This window comes from Procambarus clarkii, chromosome 38, assembly GCF_040958095.1.
Source record: "Procambarus clarkii isolate CNS0578487 chromosome 38, FALCON_Pclarkii_2.0, whole genome shotgun sequence".
Lineage (NCBI taxonomy): Eukaryota > Metazoa > Arthropoda > Malacostraca > Decapoda > Cambaridae > Procambarus > Procambarus clarkii.
Genome location: NC_091187.1, coordinates 256,894 through 278,850, shown reverse-complemented (window position 1 = coordinate 278,850; position 21,957 = coordinate 256,894). Strand labels below are relative to the sequence as shown.

Below are 21,957 nucleotides of genomic sequence, written 5' to 3'. Positions count from 1 at the left end.
GCTTCAAAAATCAACTTAGCATTTTTCTAACAATATAACAACTTTGTACCAACCAATTTCCATTTACTGTATCTGGAATTATTTTTAACATGTCAGAAAATACAATCTTAAATCTAATAATGCAAAAAAATTTGCATAAAATTAAAATTAGCTTACAAACAACTTTCTCAAATTTATTATCACATTACCTGAGGATGACAATGATGCCATCAAAAACATTGAAACCATTGCTTATGTAACCAAAGGGTCCCTCGGCAATAATCTTTAGCAACATTTCGACGGCAAACACGGCTGAGAAGACGAAGTTGCTCAGTTCCACAATAATTGTCAACATCATTGGCTGGTTATGGTACTCGATGCCCATGCTGAGGGTGTTGATGAGGATAGCAATAAGAATGCCCCGTGGAAAGTATCGGTGATCCACCAGCTTCTTCATACGAAGAAGCTGGTGGATCCGTGTGGATATACACACGAATTTGTGAACAAAATCTATGGGCTAAAGAAGGCTGTTTTGTCCCCTCATCCTTCCAATCTTCATCACTCCAGTCAGACTCTGAATCACAGGAATCAAACTCTGAATAGTAATTTGTGAAACTTGCAGGGGCTTGATCAGCAGAAAAGAATAAAGTTGGTGCTGAAAAGTGTTTGACTCCTTTGGCCAATGAAGAATAAAGTGTGTGGACGGAACGGGAGTCAATGCCCAAGTGTGTGGGCAAAGCAGCAGAAAGAGCACCACTAAGTGCCAGAAGTTCTCCACAAGTGAGAGAACCTTTTCCCCCTGAACCATTATTTGAGGGTGTTCGCGAGACAGAACGCAAGGAAGATTTATTCTTGTTAAGGGGTAGGAGGGCTGGGGGTAGTAGAGCAGGGGGCATAAGAGAAGGTGGTCCTGGTGTGTGAGGTGATGGGGTAAGGGCTCACGGAAATATGATGAATCTAGAGGTTCATCGTCAGTTTGCGTAGTCTTCTCACTGTGACAGACATTTTTTGTTGCTGTCTCCCCAGCATGACCATGGAGAAGCACTACATCACTGAACATGACATAGCTGCGTCGATGCTGTTGTGGGGTACAGGTGCCCTGACTACCTGGTGATGGTGGCAAGAGCTCATTGCTGCCATCCCCACTTGTACCGCTTGAGATTTTGAGGAGAACAGGACGATGTGTGGAGGCTTGAGGATCTATGTCAGAAAATTCTGGGCTAATGCGGGGAGCATTATTGTTTCTCGAGTCGTCTGGAACTTTGTGTACTTCTGGGGGTGACAAAAGCTGTGGAGATGTTGAGCTTATGTTATTCATCACAGTTAAGGCTCCACCAGGTCCAATGCCACCAACAGTAGGAGCCATGGCTACTACAGTGCTTGGCACTCCAGATGCTCCACCTTCCCGACTGATAATGGCACTCTGTGCTGCCTCATATTGTCGACGACGACGCTGCTTCTTGAGGCTCAGCTGATGAGGATGATCAGACTTGTTTCTCCGGCGAAACTGTTTGTACCGAATGTAAAATTTTCTCTTTCCTCGTCTCCATAAGTGAGCAATATATTTTATAATTTCTGCATAGCATGAATTTGGTTCCGAAGTGGAACCAGATGCAAGTGTACTAGTTGACTGAAACCTGGCACGCTCCATTTTCATTCGCTCCATTTCTCGCTTCTTAGTCTCTGAAAACTGAGTAGCAATAACAACCAGGCACAAGTTGATCATGAAGAATGACCCAATCACAATTAGTAGCACAAAATATATCCAGTCCCAAAAGGGGTGAGCATACCATACAAATTGAATAGATCGAATACTAATGACCCAAAGTCGATAACAAAGAATTTGAAGAACCTTATAGGTAAAAAGAGAGCTTGGTACAAAAGGATTAAAAATGGGGAGGTCACTTTAGAACAGGAATTCGTACAACTGGTTAGAAATGTTAAAAAAGAGATAAGGAAAGCAAAAAGAAACTATGAAGTTCGCATTGCAGAGCAAGCTATGACCACAAATCCTAAAGGGTTTTTTCAGTTATATCGTACTAAGACTAGGGAAAGGATAGGTCCATTAAAAACTGAGACAGGTCAAATAACAGATAGTGATGAAGAGATGAGTAGTATTTTTAATAAATATTTAAATATTTTGTATCTGTATTTACTAAAGAGGAACTTAACAATATGCCTTCAGCCGAACAAGTCTATGTGGGTGGGGACGAGGACAGGTTGACGAGTTTAGCAGTTACCAGGGAGGGTGTTCTTAAACAAATAGTAAAACTCAAACCAAACAAATCCCCAGGGTCGGATGAAGTGTTTGCCAGGGTGCTTAAAGAATGCAAAGAGGAGCTTTGTTACCCACTGGCAACCATATTTAATAAATCAATAGAGTCAGGCAGAGTGCCAGAGTTTTGGAAAGTTGCTAATGTGACACCAGTTTTTAAGAAAGGAGATAGATCACTTGCGTCTAACTATCGACCAATTAGCCTAACGTCTATTGTGGGAAAGTTATCCGAATCTATAAAAGCAAATAAAATTCGTCTTCATCTTGAAAAACATAAATTAATAATTGAGTCGCAACATGGTTTTATAAATGGCCGTTCATGTTTAACAATTTTGTTATCTTTTTATTCTAGCATTGTTGAGGCAGTTGATAGTGGTAAGGATTGCGATGTTGTGTACCTTGACTTTAGCAAAGCTTTTGATACAGTGCCACATGAAAGACTGATTAAAAAGATAGAGTCTCATGGTATTGGGGGTGCTATATTAAGCTGGATTAGGGCATGGCTATACCAAAGGAAACAGAGAGTTAGTATAAATGGAGTCAAGTCAGAGTGGGAAAATGTTGTAAGCGGGGTGCCTCAGGGCTCTGTCTTGGGACCTCTGTTGTTTATAATATATATAAATGATTTAGATTCAGGTTTGAGTAGCAACATTTGCAAATTTGCCGATGATACGAAAATCGGTAAGGAAATTAATTCGGAGGAGGACTCACAATCACTTCAAGTTGATCTAGATAGGGTTTTGAAATGGTCGAAGGATTGGCAGATGCAGTTTAATGCTGATAAATGTAAAGTTCTGAGGTTAGGTAATGATGATAGGGTTACAAGATACGAGCTAGATGGTGTTGAGATTGCGAAGTCGAATTGCGAAAGGGATCTGGGAGTTATGATTAGTACGAATTTAAAACAAAAGGATCAATGCATAAATGTTCGTAATAAGGCAAATCGGACACTTGGATTTATTAATCGCAGCGTTAGTAACAAGACACCTGGTGTGGTTCTCAAGCTATATCTTGCTCTAGTTAGGCCCCATTTAGATTATGCAGTTCAGTTTTTGGTCGCCATATTATAGAATGGATATAAATTCACTTGAACGTGTCCAGCGTAGGATGACTAAGTTAATTCCCCAAATTAGAAATCTTTCATATGAAGAAAGATTAACAAAGCTCAAGTTGCATTCACTGGAAAGGCGAAGAGTTAGGGGTGACATGATAGAGGTTTACAAGTGGGTGAATGGACATAACAAAGGGGATATTAATAGGGTATTAAAAGTATCAACACAAGACAGAACACGAAACAATGGGTATAAATTGGATAAGTTTAGATTTAGGAAAGACTTGGGTAAATACTGGTTCAGTAACAGGGTTGTTGATTTGTGGAACCAATTGCCGCGTAACATTGTGGAGGTGGGGTCTCTCGATTGTTTCAAGCATGGGTTGGACATGTATATGAGTGGGATTGGGTGGTTTTAAATAGGAGCTGCCTCGTATGGGCCAACAGGCCTTCTGTAGTTGCCTTTGTTCTTATGTTCTTATGATTCAAAGTGCAGCCAACCACTCAATCCCATTGAAAAAACAGTCCACCGGACACCATAAAGATCATTGGTACTATTGCGAACGTGTCAAAGAACTCAACCATAGACTCAATAGAACAAGAAAGCTATACAAAAAGCAGCCAAGTGACCGCAACAGGATATTACTTTGTGAGGTCAAGGAACATGTACATCGAGAGACCAGATAAATAAAAGAACAAAAGTGGCTGGAATGGTGTTCACACCTGAATGAACACACCTCTCTCGGAGAGATGTGGCAGCAAATTCACCGGGCCAAAAGGAATAAAACACCTAAAGCTCCACACCCCAAGGATCCTCAACAGGAAGCCGAAGTACTGGCAACCAGGTTTGCAGAGAGAGCAGCCAGCAATCAACTTCCACCAGATGTATTAGCAGTACAGACCGGACTAGAGGAAGAAAGGTGGCACAGAATCCTTACAGCATGTGAAGAAGTCTCTGACACTAATGCCCCCTTCACACTGGATGAACTCAATAGGGCTAAGAAAAACTCCAAGGATACATCCCCTGGAGCCGACAAAATAACCTATAAAATGATTAGAAACCTCGTCCCAGAGGGAGACGCTGCATACCTAAGGATAATTAATTTAGCCTGGACTTCTCAAACTAGACCTTCTGCTTGGAATAGAGCAGACATAGTGCCGATCCCAAAACCCAAAGATCCAGCTAATCCCAGGCCCATCTCTCTCCAAAGCTGTGCAGCCAAGACGGCTGACAGAATGGCACTCAACAGACTGGAGTGGAAAATGCCTAAACTGCATCATGATACGTATGCCTATAGAAGAGGGGTTGGCACAGTGGAATGTATTACAAGTCTGTTAGCCCACTTGAATGACAGACCAGGAATGCTGATATTCCTGGACCTCGAAAAAGCCTTTGAACTGGCTAGCGCCCCAGCTATTCTCTGCTGCCTCATTGACAAAGAGGTCAGAGGCAACCTGCTCTCCTGGACCAAAAACTGTCTCATAAACAGAGAAGCAAGAGTAAAACTTCATGGCACAGTCTCTGAGTACAAAAAGACATGAAAATGGTACACCGCAAGGAGGTATTCTCAGCCCTCTTCTCTTCAACTGTTTAATGGAAAGAATAATGAGGTTGAAACTCCCACATCACTGCAGGCTGCTAAACTACGCGGACGACTTTGTCATCATCATAAAAGGAAGGGATGCGGCGCGCCTTGCACCCAAATGCTTAGACTGCATCAGTAAAGAGGCAAAACAGATTGGGATCAAACTCAACCCCTCAAAGTCAAAGGCCATGCCCATAAAAATAGCGAAGCCCAACATACAACTCACTGTACAGGGTCAACCAATAGAATGGGTCGACAGCTATCAGTATCTAGGAATCATCCTGGACACACACGTGAATTTTAATGCTGAGGTCACTTACTTGAGAGAGCGAACTGCGGCCCGAACGGCAATCTTCAGGTCGCTAACCTCCCTTTCTGGAGGAGCCAATCTGCAAGTCCTTCGCACATACTATGTACAGGCAGTCAGATCAATGATCGATTATGCCGCACCTGCACTCACAAATCTATCACACCAACAGTGGAAAAAGCTTGAAGTTGCCCAAAACAATGCTATGAGAGCTGCACTGGGAGCCCCCATGTGGACCAGGCTTGAAACTCTTAGACTGGAGACGGGTTTGCCCTCTCTACAAGAAAGAATATCACAAAGGACAGCTACAATTATCAGTAAGATAATTATTTCTTCTGATCCAATCCCAGTACGGCAGGCCTTGGTGGTTGGACTAGGCCAAAACAATGGGAACTCTTGGGTTGCAAGAGCAGGAAAAGTCCTAAACAGACTACATTTAAAAAACATGATTATTGATAGAGAGGGTGATCATCCACACCCAAATTACACTTCTTCCGCGCCGTGGGAAGAGCCTACTTTCAAAATAGTAATAGAAAGTCTCCCAATGAAAAAGGCTTCCTATGATCCGACAATCCTAAGGCGCATAATAGAAGAGCAAACGTATAGCATAGCAGTAGCCACCCACATCTTCACAGACGGATCGGTGGACACAAAATGAGAGTGCTGGCGCTGCTCTTTGCACGACCACCGTACAGGCATATTGGAGACTGGGAGGACTAGTATCATCAACCCAAACTGAGCTGTTTGCCATACAACAGGCATTCGCATATGTGATTGCACAAAACACTCAAAATGCAATCATACACACAGACTCAAAAGCTGCACTTCAAATACTAGGACAAAAACAGTGGAAAGATAATGTGGAAATAATTACCACCATTTTGTATCTTGGAGCAGTCGCTAAAGGCAAAGGACTCAACATAACTTTAAACTGGATCCCATCCCATATTGGAATCCCATTAAATGAAAAAGCTGATGAAATTGCTAAATTGGCAACTCGTCATCCAGTGATACATAAAACAATTCAACCCAGCCTAGAGAACATAAAAAATATCATCACCAAAAAACTCTCACATCTCAACAAAGCCTACCTGCACCAGAGAATAGCTGAAGGTTCGTCATCTGCAACATGGTATCTTCAGGCAACCAAATTAGAAAGGTTAAATATCCCAAAAGGAATCCACAGGGAAATAGCAGTTAGGTTATATAGACTACGTCTAGGTTACAGATGCAACTGGGAGATTGGTGAACCCCGACAGAGAGAGTGCATCTTCTGCCAAACTGTCACAGAAAAGCCATTACTTCACTATCTTCTGGAATGTGAAGCAACCAATGACCTTAGAAGAGCTTTAAGAGTTCCTGAATCATGCAGTGGCCACCCTGAAGCCATCAACACAGCCACTCTCCTGGTCAACAAAGGTGTCCAGCAGCTGGACACCCTCATAAAGACTGTGAAGCAGTATAACCCCGCGATAACCACTTGATGGTTAAATGCAACCTCGGAATACTGAGAAAAAAAAATACCACTTACGGGCTATTCATGTTCGTGTCACCTCTTGGGTGGCTTAATCTTTATCAATCAATCAACTTCACTCCTAACTCGACCAACATCATTTACTCCCACAAGGAACGTGGTGGAGGTGGGATCCCTCGATTGTTTCAAGCGAGGGTTGGACATGTATATGAGTGGGATTTGGTTATAAATAGGAGCTGCCTCGTATGGGCCAATAGGCTTTCTGCAGTTACCTTTGTTCTTATGTTCTTCTTATGTATTGGGGGAGCTATATTAAGCTGGATTAGGGCATGGCTATACCAAAGGAAACAGAGAGTTAGTATAAATGGAGTCAAGTCAGAGTGGGAAAATGTTGTTAGTGGATCGAGTACCTCAGGGCTCTGTCCTGGGACCTCTGTTGTTTATAATAAGAACATAAGAACAAAGGTAACTGCAGAAGGCCTATTGGCCCATTCGAGGCAGCTCCTATTCTATAACCACCCAATCCCACTCATATACTTGTCCAACCCGCTCTTGAAACAATCGAGGGACCCCACCTCCACCACGTTACGCGGCAATTGGTTCCACAAATCAACAACCCTGTTACTGAACCAGTATTTACCCAAGTCTTTCCTAAATCTAAACTTATCCAATTTATACCCATTGTTTCGTGTTCTGTCCTGTGTTGATACTTTTAATACCCTACCAATATCCCAAAATATAATATAAATTATTTTATATTATATATATAATAATAAATTATTATTATATATTAATATATATAAATAATAAATAAATAAATAAATGTTTATTTAGGTAAGGTACATAAAAGAGATTTTACAAAGAATGATGGATTTATAGATAGGGCTAGTACATACAATGCCTAAAGCCACTATTACGCAAAGCGTTTCTTGCATGAAAAACTTAAATGACTAAAGCTTAATACTAATTGAGCATAAAGAATAAAATGAGTTAAGAACAAATAAAAAAAAAGATAAAAAGGGGGGAACATGGCTGAAAAAGCAGCACAAATACAATTAGGTCGGCAAACAGCGTCGTTAAAAAAAAAACAGACATGGGTTGACAATAGAGGGGTAAGGTAGGTTACAGGGAAATTATTAGGTATAGCTTCGTTTTTATCTTAAATTGGTTGAGAGATGTACAGTCTTTAACATGGTTGGGAAGGTCATTCCACATTCTTGGTCCCTTGATTTGTAGAGTATTTCTAGTTTGATTAAATCGTACTCTTGGAATATCAAAACTGTATTTATTTCTGGTGTGGTGCTCATGGGTTCTGTTACAACCTTCTATGAAGCTTTTGAGGTCAGGATTGGCATTACAGTTCAGCGTTTTATATATGTATAATACACATGAGAGAATGTAAGAACATAAGAACATAAGAACAAAGGTAACTGCAGAAGGCCTATTGGCCCATACGAGGCAGCTCCTATTCTATAACCACCCAATCCCACTCATATACTTGTCCAACCCGTGCTTGAAACAATCGAGGGACCCCACCTCCACAATGTTACGCGGCAATTGGTTCCACAAATCAACAACCCTGTTACTGAACCAGTATTTACCCAAGTCTTTCCTAAATCTAAACTTATCCAATTTATATCCATTGTTTCGTGTTCTGTCCTGTGTTGATACTTTTAATACCCTATTAATATCCCCCCGGTTATGTCCATTCATCCACTTGTAAACCTCTATCATGTCACCCCTAACTCTTCGCCTTTCCAGTGAATGCAACTTAAGCTTTGTTAATCTTTCTTCATATGAAAGATTTCTAATTTGGGGAATTAACTTAGTCATCCTACGCTGGACACGTTCAAGTGAATTTATATTCATTCTATAATATGGCGACCAAAACTGAACTGCATAATCTAAATGGGGCCTAACTAGAGCAAGATATAGCTTGAGAACCACACCAGGTGTCTTGTTACTAACGCTGCGATTAATAAATCCAAGTGTCCGATTTGCCTTATTACGAACATTTATGCATTGATCCTTTTGTTTTAAATTCTTACTAATCATAACTCCCAGATCCCTTTCGCAATCCGACTTCGCAATCACAACACCATCTAGCTCGTATCTTGTAACTCTATCATCATTACCTAACCTCAGAACTTTACATTTATCAGCATTAAACTGCATCTGCCAATCCTTTGACCATTTCAAAACCCTATCTAGATCAACTTGAAGTGATAGTGAGTCCTCCTCCGAATTAATTTCCCTACCGATTTTCGTATCATCGGCAAATTTGCAAATGATGCTACTCAAACCTGAATCTAAATCATTTATATATATTATAAACAACAGAGGTCCCAGGACAGAGCCTTGAGGCACTCCACTTACAACATTTTCCCACTCTGACTTGATTCCATTTATACTAACTCTCTGTTTCCTTTGGTATAGCCATGCCCTAATCCAGCTTAATATAGCACCCCCAATACCATGAGACTCTATTTTTTTAATCAGTCTTTCATGTGGCACTGTATCAAAAGCTTTGCTAAAGTCAAGGTATACAACATCGCAATCCTTACCACTATCAACTGCCTCAACAATGCTAGAATAAAAAGATAACAAATTTGTTAAACATGAACGGCCATTTATAAAACCATGTTGCGACTCAATTATTAATTTATGTTTTTCAAGATGAAGACGAATTTTATTTGCTATTATAGATTCGAGTAACTTTCCCACAATAGACGTTAGGCTAATTGGTCGATAGTTAGACGCAAGTGATCTATCTCCTTTCTTAAAAACTGGTATCACATTAGCAACTTTCCAAAACTCTGGCACTCTGCCTGACTCTATTGATTTATTAAATATGGTTGACAGTGGGTCACAAAGCTCCTCTTTGCATTCTTTAAGCACCCTAGCAAACACTTCATCCGGCCCTGGGGATTTGTTTGGTTTGAGTTTTACTATTTGTTTAAGAACATCCTCCCTGGTAACTGCTAAACTCGTCAACCTGTCCTCGTCCCCACCCACATAGACTTGTTCGGCTGAAGGCATATTGTTAAGTTCCTCTTTAGTAAATACAGATACAAAATATTTATTAAAAATACTACTCATCTCTTCATCACTATCTGTTATTTGACCTGTCTCAGTTTTTAATGGACCTATCCTATCCCTAGTCTTAGTACGATATAACTGAAAAAACCCTTTAGGATTTGTCTTTGCTTGCCCTGCTATGCGAACTTCATAGTTTCTTTTTGCTTTCCTTATCTCTTTTTTAAGATTTCTAACCAGTTGTACGAATTCCTGTTCTAAAGTGACCTCCCCATTTTTAATCCTTTTGTACCAAGCTCTCTTTTTACCTATAAGGTTCTTCAAATTCTTTGTTATCCACTTTGGGTCATTAGTATACGATCTATTCAATTTGTATGGTATACTACGTTCCTGTGCTTTGTTTAGAATATTCTTAAATAAGTTATATATTGAATCCACATCGAAATCCCCATTTAAGTCACCTATCGCTGGGTTCATGTCTCGCTCCAAGACCGGCCCACACCCCATACCCAAGCCTTTCCAATCAATTTGACCCAAAAAATTTCTTAGGCTATTAAAATCAGATTTTCGAAAATCTGGCACTTTAACAGAATTTTCTCCTACTGGTCTATTCCATTCTATGCTAAATCTGATTTCTTTGTGATCACTGCTCCCTAGCTCACTCCCTATTTCGATGTCATTAATTTGCGTTTCCCTGTTAGTTAACACTAAATCTAAAATATTATTTTCCCGTGTTGGTTCCTTAATGTGTTGCGTAATGTGCAGTGACTTAATTTCTAACATATTCAGAGATTTGAGTAGGGGTACCGAGAGATGTCTGGGGCCAGAGTTGGATATTGTCCTAATAGCAGCTTTGTGTTGATTTAACATAAGAAGAACATAAGAACAAAGGTAACTGCAGAAGGCCTATTGGCCCATACGAGGCAGCTCCTATCTATAACCGCTAAAATCCCACTCATATACTTGTCCAATCCGCACTTGAAACAATCGAGGGACCCAACCTCCACCACGTTACGCTGCAATTGGTTTCACAAATCAATAACCCTGTTACTGAACCAGTATTTACCCAAGTCTTTCCTAAATCTAAACTTATCCAATTTATACCCATTGTTTCGTGTTCTGTCTTGTGTTAAGTTGCATTCACTGGAAAGGCGAAGAGTTAGGGGTGACATGATAGAGGTTTACAAGTGGGTGAATGGACATAACAAAGGGGATATTAATAGGGTATTAAAAGTATCAACACAAGACAGAACACGAAACAATGGGTATAAATTGGATAAGTTTAGATTTAGGGTAAATAGGGACTTGGGTAAATACTGGTTCAGTAACAGGGTTGTTGATTTGTGGAACCAATTGCCGCGTAACGTGGTGGAGGTGGTGTCCCTCGATGGTTTCAAGCGCGGGTTGGACATGTATATGAGTGGGATTGGGTGGTTATAAATAGGAGCTGCCTCGTATGGGCCAATAGGCCTTCTGCAGTTGCCTTTGTTCTTATGTATAAGTGGTAATAGTAGTGTTATAAGTGGTAATAGTATTGTTATAAGTGGTAATAGCATTATTATAAGTGGTAATAGTAGTGTTATAAGTGGTAATAGTAGTGTTAAAAGTGGTAATAGTAGTGTTATAAGTGGTAATAGTAGTTAAAAGTGGTAATAGTAGTGTTAAAAGTAGTAATAGTAGTGTTAAAAGTAGTAATAGTAGTGTTAAAAGTGGTAATAGTAGTGTTAAAAGTGGTAATAGTAGTGTTATATAAGTGGTAATAGTAGTGTTAAAAGTAGTAATAGTAGTGTTATAAGTAGTAATAGTAGTGTTATAAGTGGTAATAGTAGTGTTATCTAAATAGGGTTTTGAAATGGTCAAAGGATTGGCAGATGCAGTTTAATGCTGATAAATGTAAAGTTTTGAGGTTAGGTAATGATGATAGGGTTACAAGATACGAGCTAGATGGTGTTGAGATTGCAAAGTCGAATTGCGAAATGGATCTGGGAGTTATGATAAGTAAGAATTTAAAACAAAATCAATGCATGAATGTTCGTAATAAGGCAAATAGGACACTGGGATTTATTAATCCCAGTGTCCCAAAAAATCCCAGTATTTATTAATCGAAGCGTTAGTAACAAGACACCTGGTGTGGTTCTTAAGCTATATCATGCTCTGGTTATGCCCCATTTAGATTATGCAGTTCAGTTTTGGTCGCCATACTATAGAATGGATATAAATTCACTAGAACGTGTCCAGCGTAGGATGACTATTAGAAATCTTTCATATGAAGAAAGATTAACAAAGCTTAAATTGCATTCACTGGAAAGGCGAAGAGTTAGGGGTGACATGATAGAGGTTTACAAGTGGATGAATGGACATAACAAATGAGATATTAATAGGGTATTAAAAGTATCAACACAAGACAGAACATCGAAACAATGGGTATAAATTGGATAAGTTTAGATTTAGGAAAGACTTGGGTAAATACTGGTTTGGTAACAGAGTTGTTGATTTGTGAAACCAATTACCGCGTAACGTGGTGGAGGTGAGGTCCCTCGATTGTTTCAAGCGCGGGTTGGACAAGTAGTGGACAATGAGTGGGATTGGGTGGTTATAGATAGGAGCTGCCTCGTATGGGCCAATAGGCCCATATATATGTGTTGATATTTATAATACCCTATTAATATCCCCCCTGTTACGTCCATTCATCCACTTGTAAACCTCTATCACGTCACCCTTAACTCTTCGCCTTTCCAGTGAATGCAACTTAAGCTTTGTTAACCTTTCTTCATATGAAAGATTTCTAATTTGGGGAATTAACTTAGTCATCCTACGTTGGACACGTTCAAGTGAATTTATATCCATTCTATAATAAGGCGACCAAAACTGAACTGCAATAATCTAAATGGGGCCTAACCAGAGCAAGATATAGCTTAAGAACCACACCAGGTGTCTTGTTAATAACAAAGCTTAAATTGCATTACCTTGAGGTTACCTTGAGGTGCTTCCGAGGCTTAGCGTCCCCGCGGCCCGGTCGTCGACCAGGCCTCCTGGTTGCTGGACTGATCAACCAGCTAGGCTGTTGGACGCGGCTGCTCGCAGCCTGACGTATGAGTCACAGCCTGGTTGATCAGGTATCCTTTGGAGGTGCATTCACTGGAAAGGCGAAGAGTTAGGGGTGACATGATACAGGTTTACAAGTGGATGAATGGACATAACAAAGGGGGATATAAATGTGTCAACACAAGACAGAACACGAAACAATGTGTATAAATTGGATAAGTTTAGATTTAGGAAAGACTTAGGTAAATACTGGTTCGGTAACAGGGTTGTTGATTTGTGGAACCAATTACCGCGTAACGTGGTGGAGGTGGGGTCCCTCCATTGTTTCAAGCGTGGGTTGGATATGTTTATGAGTGGGATTGGGTGGTTATAGATAGGAGCTGCCTCGTATGGGCCAATAGGCCTACTGCAGTTACCTTGTTCTTATATTCTTAACTTCAGACCTACAAGATCTTGTTTAAGTTCTCGGTGTACTGCTGCTTTTGCTCAGGGAGAGGAATTGTTGTTTAACGAGGGGGATGCACTTTCACTAATCCAATGTACCTTCTTATATATAAATAAATAAATAAATAAATAAATAAATAAATAAATAAATAAATAAATAAATAAAATAAAAGTGAAAATGAAACTCACACATGTCAGCTCTATGCCCAGTAGTGCATCCACTATGGGAGAGCTGTTTCCTTTTAAAATAATAATCGTGTGGCATTATGTTTAAAGAAACAATTCCAAGTACATTCTTTGACTGAAAAACATGAGGATAAATACAAGTGTTAATTGTAAATTACTAGTTATAAACAAAATTAAGAAACAGGAAAAATGAAATGTGGACCCAGACAAAAACATTGGAACGCTTAGGTGAAGAGGGGTGCGCGACCGCCTCCATATAAGCAGCACCAGCCGGTGATATCCACACACCATTTGGTCACCACTTGGTCCGGGAGACATCTCCCGTCACGCAGGGTGCAGTTGCGCCTCCACAAATCTCCAGTATCATCTTTTGATACTGGTAATGGCTCGAAAGGGCCACCACCTACGGGCTATTCATGCCCGTGCCACCTCTTGGGTGGCTTAATCTTCATCAATCAATCAGTGATATCCAGCAGTCACGGCAGGGTCCAGTCGCACCTCCACAGATCTCCAGTATCATCTATTGATACTGGTAATTGCTCAAAAAGGTCTCCACTTACGGGCTATTCATTCCCGTGCCACCTTTTAGGTGGCTTAATCTTCGTCATTCATTAATCTTCGTCGATATCCAGCACGAGCATTAAGGGAAACCCTTGACACAAACTGCACCTATCATAAAGAAGAAGCACCACCATTGACCGCCAAGTGCCCACATCCGGTCCATAGAATTACCCCAATCACCCCAAATCAGGCCAAAACTACCCAAATCGTCCCAGCATTACGTAAGTAATGAAGAAATATGGCATATTTACTTACTATAATGTTGGTGCTACACATAGAACATGATCAAACCTATTTTTACTCTGAAATAATCTAATTTCATAACGAAATTAGACGTAAATATGTGAGAGGTGACGCCATAGGAAGTCGACGGTCCAAGCGACAATTGTGTGGAGCGACTTATCCAAGAAATATCGTCGCCAGGAGAGTGTTTGCTGCCATATCAGCCTCCTGTACACAATGATCCAGTCCTTTTCGTTCATTGAACACCGAACCCTACACGCCCTCTGATATATTGCTTAATTAACAAATATTCACAAATAAAGATTATATTTGTATATGTTATCAGAAAGGCAGATATAAAATAGTTTTTGTGAATCCATCACAGAGATTATACCTTATTAGAGAGGAAAAATATTCATACTTTAAACAAGGCTTCATAGCCGACGCTCTCCTTACCGATATGGGAACTATGACCTTCCGAAGATCAATGTTAATTTAATCTAGATATTGTAATAAACGAAGTTTTCTATGTCATCATAAAGACATAAATATAAGCTGCATGTTAATACTTTGGCATAAATATAACTGAATTGAAAGTTAAGATATATGCCTTTTTATAGTTGATGGCTCGCTCAGGGAGTGTGAAGGCCTCCACACAAGCCAATCAATTTTATAATTACTTTGCATATATGCAAAGTAACGCCATAGGTCTTTATGTCAGAATAAAGCCATGTAGACGATAATGTAACTACATTTCAAGGAAAACATATCTTAATATAATTATTAAATGAATGCAAAGTTATGGTTAAATAAATAGCCAATACCACACAATCGCCGGTGTCCGGACACATGAATAGTCGCATTAGGTGAAAGGAAATGTACCCAACCATTACCATTTACCCAACCAGTTTGTGCACCCTATACTCATCCTCTGTGCGGTAATTTATTGTGCATCCCATACTCATCTTGTTACCAGTAGTTTGTGCAACCCATACTCATCTTGTTACCAGTAGTTTGTGCAACCCATACTCATCTTGTTACCAGTAGTTTGTGCAACCCATACTCATCCTGTGACCCGTAATTTATTGTGCATCCCATACTCATCCTGTTACCGGTAGTTTGTGCAGCCCATACCCATCCTGTGACCTGTAATTTATTGTGCAACCCATACTTATCCTGTGACCTGTAGTTTATTGTGCAGCTAATACTCATTCTGTGAGTCATAGGACATTGCGCAACCCTTTCTCATCGTGTGAATCTTTGTTTACTTTGCTCTCCATATTCATCCTCTGCGCGATAGTTTCTTGTGCAACCCATACCCATGATGTGAGTGGTAGTTTATTGTGTACCCTATATTCATCCTGTGAGTATAGGGTACACAATTCTTGTTTGGATTCTTGTAATGTTATTTGTCTATTTGTAGTCACAGTATTTGTGCGCCCCTTGAGGGACTTGAATTAGAGGGGGGTTGAAACAGCCTAAGCTACTCTATCCCTTTGAGATGTATTTATTGCTTATCTCAATAAACATACTTGAACTTGGGTACACAATGAGTTCATTTGTACTCCATACTCATCATCAAGAAGTGTATTTTACCAGCATTGTAATATAAATTAAGAATAAAAGCTTAACTGGATTACGGACCCATAATCAAAATAAGAGTCATCACTAATTATCATGACAAATTGTCTAGGCTACACTTCCGCCTTCGATAAGCTGCCGCCGGATGTGGGTATAGTTTATTGTACACCCCCGCACCCCCAGTCCTGGAAGGGCGGGCATTGGGATGTGGACATGTGTACCATTATACCCCCCCCCCCCACACACACACACTCCTCTCCTGTTAATAATAATACTAATAATAATAAAAATTAAAAATAATAACGTTAATAAATATTATAATTAAAACACTTACTGTAATACCCTAGTGCTTGAATGAAGGTGAAGGAAAGACCCAATAAATGTGTATGTGTATTAAAAACCAAATTTTCGTTGGGTGAGCTGGCAGGTGAGCACCACCTGCCAGCTCACCCAGTAATGAACATCACCTGCACACTGCACCGAACCACTTGCCAGCAGGTGCAGAAGTACGATGGAGAGAGCAAAGTATACAATATTTCAAGTATAATATTAAAGATATATTTAGGATTTAATGTTTTTCTATAAAGTTTCAATAATACCTTTATTTGATTTTTTGTATTATTTTCTACCACAGACGTGGCCACACATTAACAATGCTAACCAGCATATATAGATTTTCTTCAGTCCGCCATGGACTCTAACCCTTTCCACTACCGCCCACAAGATGGGTATAGGGTGCATAATATAAGAACTAAACTAACTAACTCCATTGATAGGGTTAGAGATTTGTTAAACATATAGTTCAGGGATTTATTGAACAATCAACCACAGAAGGTGATTGTAGTGTTTTTAAAATGCTAGGCTAAGCTACATACGTAAATACATAAATACACAGATTTACGTATGCCCTACATAAAGTGTTCGATGTGTCTTTTACATAGTGTCATTAACGTGCATTTACAAAGGTGAAATTGAATTCTGACCAGCTTCCACATATACTTTATACACATACATATAAACACACAGACGTATGCGTACATATACATATATATACATACATATATACACACATACATACACATATATTTGTCTCTTTTACTCTGACAAGGTGAGATAACTGATAGAGAAACTAGTGTGCAATTAAGCACTTAATCACTGAAGGTGATTAAGGTGCTTTCACACGCTCAGGTTATAGAGTTACATCACATACATTCATTGTATAATTGATACGTTACATGGTCAATCTAGGGTACAAGTTCAATATATCATCAAGTGTTCCAGTACTCAAATAGTAATTACACAGTTCAGCATACCTTAGCCCAGGAGGGCGAAAGTCAATCAGTATAGGACATTCTACAATATAATGTTCAAGGGAGTGCATATTTTCTCTTTCACAAAGTTGACACATTGTGTACTCGACATTTGGGTTTTGAGAAAGCTGCCAGATACGTCTATATCCCAAGCGTATTCTGGCCACTATAACATCACATTGCTGGGTTCTTGTTCCATTAATCCTGTATGTGAATGTCTCTGCACGATATCTATCATAATATTTAATGCTACAACTTTCAGGTCTTTGTGAATTTGTTAGGTCGGTGAGATTTTCATTAGATGTTTGCTTAAGTATTCTCTTTGTCACTGCTAATGAAACACCCATATCAATTTCTACCACTGGTTTTCTACAGGCTGTCTTTGCAAGCATATCAACAGTGTCATGCCTTGAGATGCCAACATGTGATGGTATCCATAGGAATTTAATTTCAAGTCTCTTTTCTCTGGCAGCTAAAATATTCATTCGAATATCACTGACTATTTTCTGGGTGTCACTACTATGTGCGTTCAATACCAGGAGTTCACTCTGCGAATCACAGTATATAAGTCCACTGCCTTTGTCTTTTAAAAATTCCGTGGCAAGGTATATGCCTGCAAGTACGGTTTGAGTTGTACTTGCCCAATCATTGACGCGCTTCATTGCTGTATGTACGTGAGAAGATTGTTCAAATATATTACATGCGCATCCAGTACATCGTCCACCTTCTTCTACAGAACCGTCGGTATAGCACTGACACACATCGTTACCCATACCCTGAGTACTCTCAGTGATGCTTTTCAGTGTTAACTGTTTTAATAATGTAGAGTGTACATTATCTTTCTTGGGTGCATTTACAAAATCAACTGCTAGATCCAAGTTATCCCATGGAGTAATTGGTTGATTAATCGTTAATTGAGTTGGGTACATATTTAATATTTTGATGGAGTTGGCTACCTTGTAGAACCAAAATGCATAATCAGATTTCGCTCTTCTACGGACCTCAGGTGAGTGTAGCATATTAGAAAGTTTAGCTTGAAACTTCTTGTATTGCCGAGATCTACTCAATGCCTTCACGCCGAAAACTGTGCTAATAGACAAAATTATGTTAGAGATATGGGTCTATAATTATCTGAGTGTGCTTTGGGGATGGGAACAATGACACTGTCCAATCATCAGGTAATACTCCTTCACTTAAACTCATTCTGTACAACACTAAAAGTGGATTACCTGGTACTTGTGAGACTAATCTCAGTAAACTGTAAGTAATACCGTCCTCTTCAGGAGCAGTTGACTTATTTGATTGTGCTACACAGCCTTCCCGGCTTGGTGCCTTCTTTGGTAATTACTTATCAAAGGCAGCTCCATACGAGGAGCTGCCTCGTATGGGCCAATAAGTCTTTTGCAGTTACCTTCATTCTTATGTTCTTACTTACATTTATTGCACTTTATCATCATCATCATTTACAGAAATAAATTCACATAAAAAGTAGTAATTTTAATACACAAAACAGAAGTAAATATTATGTAAATTATGATGCAGGATAGGATCACTATTAAGAACTTAATTATAAACCACAATATGTTTTATATCGTCAGAAATTCGGAAACATACCATATATTTTCAAATATTTACAATTAAAGTATTTATTTAGGAAATAAGTATTTTAGTTACCCTAGTTAGCTCTGAGAACACACATTCTTGCAGCAAGAATTTCTTCCCACTAATCTGAGAGATGCTAATGAGACCAGTCTCGACCCACTGGACAGGTCATGAACAACAATCAACTACAGCACCATCTATGTCAGCAGATATTCAAAATATTCTTGATATCATTAAAATTGTCAATACGAGAACAGAATACATAAGTTGAGTGATGTCAAAGGAATCATATTGACTGACCGAGCCCCATTGTAAATATCCGTGGCTTCCTGACCATAAAGGTACCGACGCGGTCGAGGGTAAGAGACCGGATGTACCCATATACCTATGAGGCCATCAAAAATAGTGAGTCACGCCAAACAAAATGAAGTACTGGTAAACAGGTCAGACACAACCAGTACTATGATGATGCTAAACTGAAAGAGCTTAAATCAATTGCTAGACAGACAGGTAAAGCATATAAGAGCCTTAGAACTCCTCAAATGTTAAAACTGTTTCAGGCCGCGCTTGCAGCGGCAAGGGAGAGAATGACTGAACTGAGACAAAATGAATGGGAGGGTTTTGTTAGTGGACTTAACCTGCATACTCCCCTGGGCAAAGCCTGGAAAGGCATAAACAAAATTATTGGTAAAAATAGTAGACAAGTTTCACACCCAAACCCGCTACAGAAAGCCAATCAGTTAATTGCAAAATAGGCTCAGGTTTCCAGCCTTGGAATGCTATCAGCTAGCACTGGGGAGAAATTGCAGGCGAGGTCCACAGACAGAAATGCTCTCATAAATTTCATGTTGAGCAAGCAACATGATGAATGTGATGTTCCATATACAGATTATGAATTGGATGCAGCCCTCTCCAGGGGCAGTAGCACTGCTCCTGGTGAGGACGGTATCACCTATGATATTCTAAGACTCCTACATCGTGTACCCGGTAACCCATTATTAGAATTGTTTAATGCCAGCTATGTCTCTGGGCAGTTGCCTGTATCATGGACCACCAGTCTTACGGTACCTGTACCAAAGCCTGGCCAACCTGATGCTTTCCGTCCCATCTCACTGACCAGTTGCATGTGCAAAACCTTTGAGAGAATGGTGCTTAATAGATTATTGTATAGAGTTAAAGAGCACATGTCACCTGATATCAATGGTTTCACACATGGTAAAAGTGTACACAACTGTATCACAACCTTTCTTACTGTTCATGGAGATAAAAGGCACAAGTACACAACATTTCTTGATTTAAAAAATGCCTTTGATATTGCTAATAGGGAAGTGATTATGTATGAATTAGCGAGAATGGATATAGGGGGACATTTATTACAGTGGATACGAGGCTATCTTACCAACCGGAAGTCCTCTGCACTGTTCCAAGGCTACAAGAGTGAAACTAAAGTAATGCAACTAGGCACCCCACATGGAAGAGTACTTAGTCCTACCTTGTTTAATGTTCTAATTAATGCTTTACTAAAATCAATCCCAACTAGTCCGGCAAACATCCCTATCAGCTATGCAGATGACATCCTTGTGCATACTAAAACCCACAGCAAAATGCAAACAGTCTTAAATTGTATACATACAGCTTGTGAGAGCCTTGGTCTTGTAATCAACGCTGCTAAAACTAAGGTATTTAACAGACAAATTGGCAACCGCAAAAGTGGACCACGAAAACTTAAGATAGATAACATACCAATAGACTATGTCTCTTCTTTCAAATACCTTGGTGTCTCTGTCTCTTGTACCTCAACTGCAGTCAATAAGTTACATCAACAATGTAGAGACAGACTCAAGGCTCTCAGAACTGTAGTGGGGTAAAGCCCGAAATATGTTGTTAATATTAGAATAGCAAGAATGATGTATTTAGCGTATATAAGGTCTCTGATAGACTATCATGCACCAGCTTTGGTCCTGCAGAATGGCAAAAGTATTGATAGACTGGAAAAAATGCAAAATGAAGCACTCAGAATTATACTTGGCTGTCCTATAACTACCAAAGTTCTCAACATGCGGAAAGAATTAAATATACTTAGCATTAGAGATAGAATATTTGAAATTAATCTTATGATGGGACTAAAGCTGCTGCGTGATAACAAAAACAACATTGTGTCAGTTGCACTGTTAGAACACATACGAAATGGAACTAGCGAGTCTAAATGGATTCAAAGAACTGCCACTCATATTAAAATGATGGGACTGCACGATGTATATACAGATGAAAGAGTACAGCACTTCCTTCCACCCTGGTAGATAGTACCTTTTGACATCCTGACCCCTGCATACCCCACCAAGAAACTAATCACAAGCAACCCTCATGCTCAGCTTGCTGCTAAATTAAGCACAATAGAACACATTCACAATATACAAGCTGAAAACAACATTGCACAGACCATATACACTGACGGATCACTCAATACAGGGAGGCCAGGAAGTGCTGTTATTGCTCATCAGCCCGATGGCAGCACAATTCAAAGAAATATCCGAATTAGTAACTGGGCGTCCACAATGCAAGCAGAGTTGGTAGCGATACTGGTAGCACTCGAAATTATTGACAACACTGAAGTAGACAGCTTAATTATTTCTGACTCCCTATCCTCACTACGAGCAATAAACAGTTTGCAATCAAGTAATAACGTGCTTGTCTTGGAAGCTAGACGTAGATAAATAAGAATACTTAGCAAGAGGGTAAATATAAAAATGTTGTGGATTCCTTCTCACATTGGCATGCAGGAACATGACAAAGTTGACGCCCTTGCTAAGGCTGCAGTAAATAAAGACAGTATTGAATGGAATCTTGAGTTATCAAATACGTCCCTTAAAAGTGTCATTAGACGAGAACTCCTGGATGGATTTGAAGAAAGTAGAACAGTGCAAACTGGAACTAGCAGGTCCATCGTTCATCACAATGAAATGTGTGAAATAAAACATGTGTATGGGGCAAGTAACAAAGTCAGTAGACTAACAGATGTTGTCACAGCTCGTATAAGACTTGGCTACAAGTATCTCTGGCAGTTCGGCTTGTATAAGGATCTAGATGAAGTAAAGTGTAAAGTGTGTGGACATAGGCAGGGACACACGCTCGAACACTATATCTTGGATTGTTGTAAAATTGAGCCGTTTAGAGATAAATCTAAGCTCACTCTGTATGATATGGCAACCTATCTTATTACCATGGATAAATTACCTGAAATCCTTGCACTGTACCCACATTTCGCTTCCAGTAGATGAACGACATATGAGATTCAGAA

At 39.6% G+C, this 21,957-nt stretch overlaps 1 pseudogene; it reads right to left on the bottom strand.

Annotated features, from left to right (window-relative positions):
- Positions 1–184: 184 nt before the first annotated feature.
- The window catches only part of LOC138372138 (voltage-dependent T-type calcium channel subunit alpha-1G-like), a 68,268-nt pseudogene continuing 46,495 nt past the window's right edge, over positions 185–21,957 (bottom strand).